Source organism: Micromys minutus, assembly GCF_963924665.1.
Source record: "Micromys minutus genome assembly, chromosome: 6".
Lineage (NCBI taxonomy): Eukaryota > Metazoa > Chordata > Mammalia > Rodentia > Muridae > Micromys > Micromys minutus.
Genome location: NC_137975.1, coordinates 23,563,881 through 23,576,652, shown reverse-complemented (window position 1 = coordinate 23,576,652; position 12,772 = coordinate 23,563,881). Strand labels below are relative to the sequence as shown.

Sequence of the window (12,772 nt, the reverse complement as noted above, 5' to 3'; positions counted from 1 at the left end):
GAAACAGAAGTCATTTTCACACTGGCTGGTCTTGCTTGTAGCTGTTCTTGCAGGGGCTAACCCTCTTATACTTACCCACAGCATCCCTCCCACAAGTGTCTTCCGCCACACCCTAGCAATAACACTCAGCATCCTGTGAGCTCTGTTTTCCTCTGCTTTACCAGGGTCTTGCTAAGGACTCTAGCCCTGAAGCACACACATATCTCAGCACCCTGTAACCCCTCCCTTTGCCTGTAACCCCTCCCTTTGCCTGTAACCCCTCCCTTTGCTTTGCCTTGCCAAAGTTCTAAGACCGACGACTCACTCACCTTTCAGCTCTTTTAGCCCTGCTTTGGGAGGTAGTCCAAGTGCCAAACGGCAGGACAGATCTGAACAGAGACCTCACAAGCACACAGCCTACAACCAGGAATGGAGGGCAGCATAGGGAAAGGGACTGGGCTGCGCAGGACAAGGGATTCATTGTCACCACTGCCTGGAGGCTTTGGATGGACAAGAGCCCCTCCCCCAGCCAAAGTGTGTGGCACTTGCTAATAATTGTCTCTTTGCTGCAGCTGGAAGGGGGTGAAATCGGTCCACATTACTGGAAAGCATGTGTGGCAAGCCTCCAAATAGCTCTGACCTCTACTTCTAGCAATGTTTTTCTACAAAAATCACCAGAAACTTGAGCAAAGATCTTTTTCCTCTTTACAACATTTTATTGGTTCTTTGTGAATTTTACATCATGCACTCCGATTCTGCCCATCTTTCCCATCCCTTTGTATCCACCCTCTGTTCTTATAACCTACCCTGCAAAAGAAAAGAAAATGAGACAGAACAAAAAAAGAAAATGATGTCGTGAAAGCTGCAGTGTGTCACAATGTGTCCTACAGTATGCCCATTTGTCCACACATCTTTACTTGCAAATATTCATTGCAATGAGTTGTTGGTCTATTCCGTGGCCACCTGGCTTCTGCTATGATATTTATATTCAATCTTCACAGGGGCTTCTCTCAGATATCCTGTTGTTGCCCTGTCTCACAGAAATCCTGCAGCTTTGGATCTGCAGGACTGGCCCTCTCACCTGCTCCAGCAGACGGGGTGGATTTTGGGTTGGCCAAACACAAAGCCCTTGATTTGGACCTGGGAGGTAGGGAAGTTGGTCAGCCTGCCAACTCTCCTGTGCTAGAACCACTAGGGCAAGCTCTCCAGTACTGTTCCAACTAGTTCACCCAATACCAGAGCCAGTGAGGGGCAGGGTCAGCTCTCCTGTGTTTGTGTCTTTAGTTCACCTGTACACCTATGGCCAGTGTTAGCTCTATAGTACTGCCCAGGTAAGGTGCAAGGCCTACTCTCCTGAGTACCGAAGCCAGGCATGGACCCAGCTCTTCCATTTTCATGACCTTGGGGTTGTCCACCAGCTCCTCTGATGTCAGGGTCAGCTCTATTGTGCTGCCTAGGTGAGGGACAAGGCCAGCTCAGCATGGTGCCTCAGGCAGCAGTCTAGACCAGAGACATCTGCATGGCCTTTGGTGGTAACACAGGCCTGGGACATCAACACAGACCCAGGCTACCATAGGACCATGAACCCAGACATGGCCCTTGGTAGCAGCCTGGCCCCAGATGTCCTATGGTCTCAGGTGGCAAGCCCAATGACTCAGATCAGCCTGCCTCTCCCCACAACATCATGGCCCAAAGATGGTCTCTAGTGACCGCCCAGACCATAGACACCCATTGGCCTTTTATGGTAACTTGATCCCCAGACACCAACACAGACTGCAGCTGCAGCAGGACCATGGACCCAGACATGGCCCTTGGTAGCAACCAGAGCCAGGACCTCACCACGGCTTCCTCATGCCTGCCTGTTTCTCACTGTTGCAGAGAAAAAAGACTTTTTTTTTTTTAAAGATTGGCATTCCAGTGTTGCTTATAAATAGCCAACAGTGATGAGGTACTTAGATTAGGACACATGATGATGACTTTCTTAGTAGTCAATGGAGTAGAGTATTTAGGTATTTCATCATATGTGGGGAAAGTGTTCATACTCTTATGATTTGAGTGAAAAGCTGTTGCCAAATTATGTGTGCAAGATCATCTAAATGTCAACTAATATCACAATTGCATTATTTTTTTTCACTGTTGGGGATTGAACCCAGGGCTTTGCGAATGCTGGGCAAGAACCATATGCACAGATCCCATGACATACAAAATGCATACATTGTAAAATAGTTAAATCCAATTAATTAGTATATGTACTACTGAGCATAAACAAACGTACCCCTTTTCTGTGAAGAGAATGCATGAACGCCCTGGACTTGGCACTGGGATCACCTAAGATGAACACAAAGGACTTCCCCTAGGAAACACCGGGGAAGAAGGAACAAGGACTTAGTAGCACTAGAAAGAGGTACTGACAACATGGCGTGCCTGAAGAAGTGAGGCATGTGATGTGGGGGATGGTATTTCTTAAGAGAAAATGAGATTGAGGTGGACTATGACTATCATATCCCATCCATCTATCCATCCATCCATCCATCCATCCATCCATCCATTCATCCATCCATCCACCCATCCATCCATCCATCCTTGTTCCAGCTACTTAGCAAAGATTCTCCTTCTCTTAGGAATGTGAAGGCAGGGAACTAAAGATACTACCCTGGGCTGGTATACTGCAACAGTGTTGCTGCTCACAAAGGCAAGCAACCAAGCAGTGGCTGAGAAGTCTCTGAAAAGAGCTGGTCTCTGGCCATCAGTTATCTCTTTGGAAGGGGCCTGGGAGCAAGGAAACAATTTCCTAACACCTTGGTACAGCATGTCAACTTAAATGATCGCCACAACCTCTTAGAAGAGCTTAGAGTTTCAAAATGGCTCAGAGAACAGTTATCCCATGGGAATAGGGCTCAGTACTGCTACAGTGGTGGTCTAACCTGAACAAGGCTTCCATCCTTACCATCAAAAGATGTGTGTGTGTGTGTGCGCTTGCATGCATGCGTGTATGTTTTGGGGGTCAGGGGAGTCCTGAAACATCACACTATAGTAAATGGATGAGCTAGTGCTAGGATGGAGGTCAGAGAAAGCTCTTCTGTGTCCTGGTGCCTTCTGATCACTAATTTGGAGCCTTGGTGTCTGTGTACATGAATATGTAGGACGCTGGGCTCAGATTTGGTGTGTTCAACAAAGCCTTAGGCAGACTAGAAAAAGGCAGCCAGAGGGAGGAAGAGGTTCTTTTAGAGCAAAGGACCTGGGTAGCTGAACAGGAGCTGTGTGTGAGGACCTGCACTCAGTAGACACATATGTGGAAATGGAAGGAATGGACCACGCCAATATTTGCTGGTTGGACTTCATGCTGAGGGCTTTGAAGACATGCAAATAAATAACAGCACATGTTGTGCATTAAGTGAATTAGTGTGCTGTTGTGCTTTTGATATATTTACTGGCACAAATTGAGGTTTCTTAGGAGTGTTAGTTCTTTTAGTTCACACAACATATTTATAAGGTCGGCACTATTATTATCTGTTTTACTAAGAACTAGAAATTTCCAGGAACTAATTTAGGGGTTCCTAACAACACATACCATGTAGTGGGAGAGCCTGGATTGGAGCTGAGATTTAGATCCAGGCCTGGCTTTTTGACAGCACTGATGGTTGATACTGAACACCAGTTTGACAGGATCCAGCATCACCTGGGAGACAGACCTCTGTGCACATCTGGGAGTGAGTTTCTAGACTGAGGTAACTGAGGCTGGAAAATACACCCTAAACATGGACACACCATCTCAGGGGCTGGGATCCCAGGCTAAATAAGTAGAATGCAAACTGAGGACTGATGCTCCCCACTGCTTCCTGGCTGCAGACAGTGTGAGCAGCTGCCCCAATCTCCTGCTACCATGCTTTTCCCATTCATGGTGGATGGCTCTCTCAAAATGTGAGTTGAAATAAGCCCCTCTTTCCTTAAATGTCTTTGTCAGGCATGTTGTCACAACCATGAGGCATATAACATGTGCAACCAGGGTACCAATACACAAGGCTGTTTTAGAATAGAAAAATGATTGACGCCTAGAGCCTTCTAGGCAAATACTCTGTCACAGAACCACACTTTCACACCTTTCTGAGATGGTGTCGCATGTCATTAATCAGGCTGGCCTCAAACCAGCAATCCCCTGCCTCAGATGCCCAAATATCTAGTACCGTAAAAGTGTGCCACTGTGCCAAGAGACTACGCCATTAAGTGGAGATGAATGAGACAAACATAGCCTGACCCTTTGAGGGCCCCTCAGAGCTCAAACTGAATGTCTACCAATAACATACTTTCTTTTTTAAAAGTTAAATTAGTTAAACATTTTATATATGTGTACTATGTTTATACCATTTACCCCTACCTCGTATCTTCCCTCCAACCCTTCCCATCTTCCAACCTTACCACACTCCCTCTCCAATTCATAACCTCTTTTAATGCCAGACTTTCTACACAAATGCCAATCAATCCACAGATATTCTGAGATACGAGGCCATTTGCAAAGGAGGGGGAGATGATAATTTAAGTTAAACCCCACCCCCAAATCTAAGCACCTGACAGGTTGTGACTGATCCCAAGCATCAGCGCACTGAGTGTCTCTGAGTTTATCCTACATATGTATATCCTGGAAACACAGATAAAAACATACATCTACGGGAGATGAGGAGAGGCAGAAGAGAGGCTAAGAGTTTCCACTGTATCTTAAGTGTATATATTTCAAAAAATTTATTCTGCAATCTTAAATTGTTTTTGTAGTTTTAAAAAATATAAAAAAACCTTACCCCCACCCCCTCTTTTTACCCCCCAGTCTTACCCTGACTTGACCTCTCTTTACAAAACATATGTGACTGTGTGGCTGCCCAGAGTCATCTGAGTGTGATTTCCTATTTGGATGAATCACCGTGACTTTGGGGAGAGAGGCTGCCTCATGCCAGGCAACAACTGTGACTTTTGGGGTCAGAGAGCCCTCTCTCTTCCCTAATCTACCCATCTGTGACCTTGAGTGGTGGGTATTACTGTTTGTGAAGTCTCTGTTCCCTCCTGGATAAAATGGGCATCACTTATGTCTATGGCTTCCTCTGCAGATGGCACATATGTGTCATATTACGATATCATAACAGGATCTCAATGTTGGGAAAGGTCCAGATAAAGTCCCGAGATCTGATTTGCAGTGGTTGCCATTTTTATGTTGTATACACATCCACTGGGGCTGATTTCAAGCTATAAATGGTGAGCACGCATAGTACTAGAAAGACCTCAGTGTCATTAGATCTAAGCACTGGGCTCATGGGAAGCAGCCAGACATGCCCTGGGTGCTTGTTCCTTTCACCAGGGGGTCAAGCTTCTCCTAGGGGCCATCCACCAAAAAATGCTTTATTCCTCTGCAATACCAGACCCTGGGGGAGGGAGTGTTGGGGGTGAGGTCGAACTCTTTCCTTTGGGTTTTACTTGCCCCTTCTGATCCTCTGCCTACCCTTCCATTGTCCGGATGCCCTTTCCAGATGTGCCACGGAAGTGTGCGGCCACCAAAGACCCCCCTTCATACCCTGATCCCCAGAAGGGCAAACGTTTGATGAGTCTGGCACCTAAAAATAGCCCTGATCTCGTTGGGAGCAGATAGCAGCAGGGCTCTCTCGACTACTCCTCCCAGGTTTCAGATAGTAGCTGAGGTTCCCTCCCATGCCTTCTACTCCTATCTGGGTGTAGCTACAATCTCCTCCCTTTTTTTTCCCCAGCCCCTTTTCACTGGCTGACTCAGAGCTTCAAAGAGGGAAGCAAGGCATCTTCCTATCAGCAAGGCTGAGTCATCTTCACTGTTACTTAACAGTGAGTAGCAGGCTTGGAATGCTAGACCTGCCCAACCAGCCCAGCCCACACAGAGCAGGACTCCAGACAGAACCACCTCTTCTCTAGCTCCTGCCCCACAGCACTTCCAAGCCAGAGCTGAGCCCCACCCATAGCTTCTCTACAAAGCAAGGAAGACTGTGTTGCTGCAGAGCTCCTGGGTCTGTGGCTAGTCTACAAGCACTCCTGAGGATCTCAGCTTTCTCCTTCCCGTGGCCCTATCCCACTGGCTCCGGCCAAGACCTAGCATAGTCTCTTGCCTTACTTCTCGTGGATGAGTTCCTCTGTACGTTGCGATGGAGACTGGTAAACAGGGGGAGCTGAGGATTCTGTAGCAGGCCCCATTTTTCTGCCCAGTATACAGTCTTTTTCCAGCTTTTAGTCTTGCTCCACAGTTTCTCATCTCCCCTTTGCACCCCTTGCTTTATTCATTCAAACAAACAATGAACTCACAGGCTGAGTGTAAAGTTTTCTGTTTAATGAGATTCTTGGGGCACAGAGGGCTTTGTTGGCTGCCTGGACCACTAGATGTCTGCATCTCCCGCCCATCCATGCAGGTCTGAACCTGCTTCCTCCACAAAGCACACCCACAGTGCTGCTTTCAGAGCTCCCACTTCTCCTTCTTTGAACTCTTTGAGGAGATGTTATTCCTGCTTCCCCAAGTAGACTACCTGTACCCTAGACAGAGCCTCTTATCTCTCTGTATCCCTGTCCCCAAGGCATGGTGGCTGATGCTGCGGATATAAAAGATTCCCTGAAGAGTGACGAATCCATCCACATGGCCTCCCTATGCATATATCCATTCATTCGCCCATCCAGGCATCTGCCTATTCACATACCATCTAGTGCACGCCCGCTATGCAGAAGCACAGCATATGTCTAAGAATATTCACAAACTACTATCTCCATAAGACCTTTGTAGTGGGGGACTGATCAAGAAGCCCAAATCAATTCTTTTTATCAACAGGCAATGCCTAGAAATCACAGAACACTTGCATTTGACAAGATGCTCATTATAGCCAAATGGATTCTGCAGTCAAAACTAGTTAGTAGGCTGGTGAGATGGCTCAGCAAGTAAAGGCTCTTACCAGAACCCATGTAAGAGTAGAAGGAGAAAATCAACTCAACAAAGCTGTCCTCTGACCTCCACATATATGCTTGGTAAGTGTGCATGCCTATCATTCACACAGAACATAACACAATGCACACACACACACACACACACACACACACACACACACACACACACACCACAACAATAAACTAGGTTAGTAGCCAGAACAGAGTAGAACCCAAATCTGCCCAATTCTGTTCACCATGTCCTCCTACATTGTAACTCTTCACCAAGAGAAATTCCTATGAATTAGAATAAGAGGGATATTTTCCTATTCTGGGAGCTCATCTTTCTCTGATAGCTCGGAATCTTCATTCCAGAAGGCACCATGTGCCAAGGAGCTGCCAGATGCCGTAGGACCCGGCCCTCTTGGAAGGCTCTGGTTTCTTCCAGGCACTGCAGGTCTAGAGGCATAATGACAGCCTCCTTTGAGCTGCCCGTCCTGTCTGGTATTACTGCCTTTTCAGGTTCCCAAGCTGAACCTCAGCTCCTTGTGATTCACAGGGAAGTTCTTTCTCCACCACACCCAGGAACTTTCTGCAGTGCAGTGGTCTTTGGACTGGATTAAAACTCTGCAACTGCCAGAGTCTTAACCTCGTTTCTGCACCCGATTTCTACTCCTCTCCACCAGCCCACAAACAGTTCCAGCGCGGATGGACACACGCAGGGACAGACAGACTGCCAGGCATGGCACTCACCTCACACAGGTGGGAGTCTGAGTCTAGACCTTTCTTCCCCAAGTGACAGTTTCAATCTGGCCAGTATTGAGAACATAAACGGTTTTGGTGAGAGGCCACTTCCCTCTGAGTTTTCCTCCTCTCTTTCTGTGCACAGACTTGGGAAAGTTGCAAAAGAGGCTGGGCCAGGGTGACCTCAGCTGTGTGGGTGGAGGGGGCGGAGTGCACTGGGAAAGTGAGGCTTCAGAGCTGTTTGAATTCAGGGCACCAGGATTATTCAGTTCATAAGGACTCTGATCCCGGGGGGATGAGGAATGGCAGGTTTGAGCTGGGGAACTTCTGGACACAGGGTCCGAGAGGTGACATGTCCAATTTGTGGGCTTGTAGGGACATCTGCCTCTGTCCAGAGAGTCCCAGTAAAGGATCCCTTTGTTTGCTTGCTGTTTCCCAAACAGTTGTGGAGCAGATCTGGTCCAGCCACCAGTGAGCCAGTGAGGCTGGAAGACATTCTGTTTTTAGGCCTTGCCCTCACCCCACACCTCACACACACCTCACACACACACACACACACACACACACACACACACACACACACACAGAGTAACATACACTCATACACATTCACACAGAGAATATATACATACATCTCACACCCTGCCACACTATTCATGCATAACACACTTATACTTTGCATCCACATCCCTACATCCCTTGTGCCACACTCCTTATACACAACACTAAACATGCTCCATTCCTTCACCACACCCATTCTGTACCACCCATACCCCCTACTCCAGTCACATAGAATGTACACACTACACATGCACACCACACCACATACACACACCAAGCACACACACACACACACACACAACAGACACACTACACTACACCACATACCCATACTATTCCCCATATGCACACTATACCACACCACGTATACATACCACACACTACATTATACCACATACACATACCACACCACATATGCACACCACACCACGTATACATACCACACATGCATACACACCACACCATACCACATCAGGCTTGTAAGAGGTAAAGCATGTCCTGGCACCCCACAATTCCACCCTGGACCCCTCTGGTTAGGTTGTTGACCTAACTGGAAACACCTTGAAGAAGACTGTAATTTACGATGCTGTTAGCACACAGTTAATTTGGGCATCTCATTTCACAGTCATGGACCGTGCCTTGGGGAAGTATAATTGGCGGATGTAAGGCAGATGGAGTGAGTTTAGACATGACTCCCCAGATCTCAGGGGTGTCCCCTTAAGGTGTATCAAATTGCTCCACATTCCTCACAAGTTAGGACTTTGTCTTGTAGACATATTTCTTTGATTGCTGTCCTGTCAGAAAGTTCTTCCTGGTTCCAGGAGCTCCCTCTCGTGGGACTTTCTAGTCACCATGTATCTAAGCACCCATAGAACCTGCTTCTGGAGAGCCAAGTGGGCAGCCTCGGATCCCACACTTAGCCAGTTGTGCTACTGGCTTCAGCCCTGCCAAAGAGTTTTGGGTGGAACAAAAATTGAAGCTTATTTTCTTCTACCAACCAGCAAACACTTTTGGAAGAAGGCGCATAATAGTTTCCACACTGAACTCTACATGGGAAAGGTGAGAAATTCTAAAGCCTCTTTACCCAAGTAAGTGTGCTGATCATTCCTGGCTTATGGAAGCTACGTGGGTCCTGGACTATTGTCCTTTAGAAGCTCCCTCGAGCCTATGCCACCCTGAATGCTCCGGATCTCATAAGCTAAGCAGAGTTGATCTGGTTTGAGAAAAGCTTCTTCAATATTATTCTACTTTTTTCCCCCTGAGATCAGCTTTTAAATGAACTTGCCTATGTAGTTGTGCGTCTGTGTGTTGTGTGACCATTACTGGTGAGATGTGAGCAAATGTCTACTCAGTTTGGGAGCCAACAACAAAGCAAAGTAAGGAGACCAAGTCCAACATGTTAATCCAATGCGTCTTATTGGGGTTACTTACAGGAACATGGGTGAGGGGCTACAGACCACAGGAGCAGAAATGACTCAGAGACACCTGCATCATCAAAGCCCACCTCATCATAGGGGATGGCTCACAAAATCTGGGAGTCTGGAGCACACTGCATATGTTGGAGACTGACTCTTTCAGGAAGCTTGGTTAGTCTCTGTTCCTTATAAACAACCTAGCATTCCCTACTGCTTGTGTGTGTGTGTGTGTGTGTGTGTGTGTGTGTGTGTGTGTGTGTGTGTGTGTGATGTATACCTGCTCAGTTTCAGGAACTTCCTGAAGCCTTTGAGTTATTTACTTCCTGAACTTAAAAAAAAAAAAAAAGCATTCTTGAAGAATGGAATGTCTCACCTTCCTTAGCATCCCTCTAAGATGGAAGGTTTTATCCCAGAGGAAATGACTATACAACTGTGAGAAGGTGTCTGGGTATATACTATAGACATGCAGTGACACATGGACTTGCAAAAGATGTCACAAGGTCAGCTGATGATGAGGACCCCTGTGGTATGGAAAGTGCCCTGTCTGCAGTTGGTTTTTATAGCATCTGAACAGGGCACTGAAACTTGTTCTTTTAGGTACTGTTTGCAGAACTGTTTCCAGTGGTTTTTGGAAACTAAGACACTAGCTTTCAGACTCCAGCCCCCACTTCCTCCATCCACGTGAATCAGAAGTCAGCAGCTTCCCTTCCCTTCTTCCCTCATGCTGCACTGGAGAAGGAGTCCTTGCTGCCCACACACTGAACGGCCTGCCATATCTACTGCATTCATTCAGTAGTCTGACTAGTCAGACTCTTGGGGGTTTCTGGGGTAAATGGATCCTGGTGTTGGCAATGACACCAGTTCAGCCCAACAACACCCTGGGCTGAGAATGTTCTGCTCTGTACAGTTCCAACTAGGGGTTTGTTTCTTTGTTTAGAGAGAGGCGGTGGTGGTTGTGTGCTTCTATGTAATCCAAGCTGGCCTTGAACCCCTGCCTTCCTACCTTCTGAGTCTTGGAATTGCAGGTGTGGGACATAACTTCCCCAGCAAGCGAGGACATGGGAGGGTTGAACAGGTTAAGGTGACTCACATGCATGGAGAGGAAGGGGTTAAATTGTTATAAAGTCCTAGGTGATCATGAAAATCATCCCAGTTTGAATGTCTTTTGGGACTCATGGGGGACTACAAGAGAGTGGGAACTAGGGAAGAGTGTGCTTTTAGTGACGTTCAGCAGCATTTCTTCATCGGACACTGGTGTGTCGTGTGCTCAAGGGGCACTGGTGGGATGATAGCATCCGTGAGGATGTTTCTAAAAGCACCCTTGGGCAAAAGGACGCCAGGTGGTAGCAACACTTTTGTAATTGAGCTAGTGGGACTGGAGTGAAGACAGTTGCCATTTTTGTTTTGTCACAGTGGTGTGGCTCATGCATCATGTCCACCCTCTGGACTTCCTCTCTTCTCAGTCTTCTGGACATGCAGCTCCAAGTCAGCATATTCTAGAGAACTCTTGTTTGAAAATGACCCCAAGGAGAGGACCTGCCAGGGATGCTGTGCCCAAATTGCCCCCAACTTGGTTCTTGGGGTACTTTATAAAACCTTTGTCTCAAGAGCCTCTGCATTTTCTGAGTTTCCTTGATGGGTAAGGGCCTACAAGCCAGCTAACTGTTCTATATGCTGAATGGGCACTGCCTTAGTTACGTTCTATTGTTGTGACAAAGCAGCATGACTAAGAAACATATAGAAGAAAGGGTTTATTGGGAGCTTATAGTTTCGGAGGGTTAGAGTCCATGACCATCATGGTGGGGAGTATGGTAGGCAGGCAGGCAGGTATTGTAGAGTAGTACTGAATGATGTGTGAGAGAGAGAGAGAGAGAGAGAGAGAGAGAGAGAGAGAGAGAGAGAGAGAGAAAGAGAGAAAGAGAGAGAGAGAGAGCTAACTAAGACTAGGAAAAGCATGAGCATTTGAAACCTCATTCCCTACTAACACACCTCTTTTAATAAAGCCACACCTCTCAATCCTTCCCAAACAGTTGCACCAACCGGGGACCAAGTACTCAAATATATGAGCCTATGGGAGACATTCTTATTCAAACTACCACAGGCATGGAGTCCTCACATAACCCCAAGAAGCACCCTATTGCCATGCTCATTTCACCAGCAAACAGGCATGGTGCTGATGGTGGGAATCTACTCTCTAGCTTGTCCAGCTCAGAGCTCACATTATGAACCTGTCTACTCTCATACTTGGGTAGTTTGTTTAGAACTACAAGCTGTCCTAAATAAACCGCAAAGGCCACGAGTTAATAAAACAAATGGAATGAATCAAATCTATAAAGACAAACAAAAAGTATGTGCATGCCTGTAACAAATGGTGGAATGCGAGTGTTACTGTCTACCTCAGCCTTGGATGTGTCCTTCATTCCTCCTGCCTGTATGTGACAGGGTGGGCCTGTCCTAGAGAACTTGCAGGCCTTAGATAACCACATAGTATCTGGCATAAACCAAGTATTTATTGTTATAGATTGAACAAAATCTCAAAGAAGCAAATGAACTCGAGAGAAGACGTGATATATGGACATCAGATGTTGGAAGACGAAACTATCTGCAGTGCCAAGATTTACCCTCTTCCCTCATTTCCTCCTGCTCCTCCATTTTTGTAAGACAGTGTCTTGATGTGTAGTACATGCTGGCCTTGAACTCACTGACTTCCTGCCTTGGCTTCCATATTCTGAAAGGAAATCAGCAATTTAGGGAATATGTAGAGATAAAAATGTCACAAACCCATAACTATACCTATTTATATTAACTGCCTGTGTGTGTGTGTGTGTGTGTGTGTGTGTGTGTGTGTGTGTGTGTGCGCGCGCGCACACGTGCGTACCTGCACAGCCACAGAGCAATAATATAAATAGTAGAGGACAACTTGAAGGAACAGTTCTCCCCTTCTACCATGGGGGTTCTGGGAATTGAACTCAGGTCATCAGGCTTGAGAACAAGAGTCTTTAGTCACTGAGCCATCTGGCTGGCCCTCTCTTTAGTTAAAAAACAGATCTTATCAACAACTTTGGGTTAATTCCAGGGTCATGGGACACTTACTAAATGTTATAAGAACACGGTAGATTTTATTTTAAAAGAATCAAAGAGCAAAGGAAGGAAGAGGA

The 12,772-nt window shown here is 46.6% G+C and overlaps 1 protein-coding gene across 1 annotated transcript in view; it reads right to left on the bottom strand.

Annotated features, from left to right (window-relative positions):
- Nucleotides 1–7,763, bottom strand: part of RAB7B (RAB7B, member RAS oncogene family) — a 29,458-nt gene extending 21,695 nt beyond the window's left edge. The window contains exon 1 of the mRNA XM_080917931.1: nucleotides 7,648–7,763. The gene's annotated coding sequence lies outside the window, so the exon portion shown is untranslated. The remainder of the gene's footprint in view (nucleotides 1–7,647) is intronic.
- Between the last annotated feature and the right edge of the window lie 5,009 nt (nucleotides 7,764–12,772).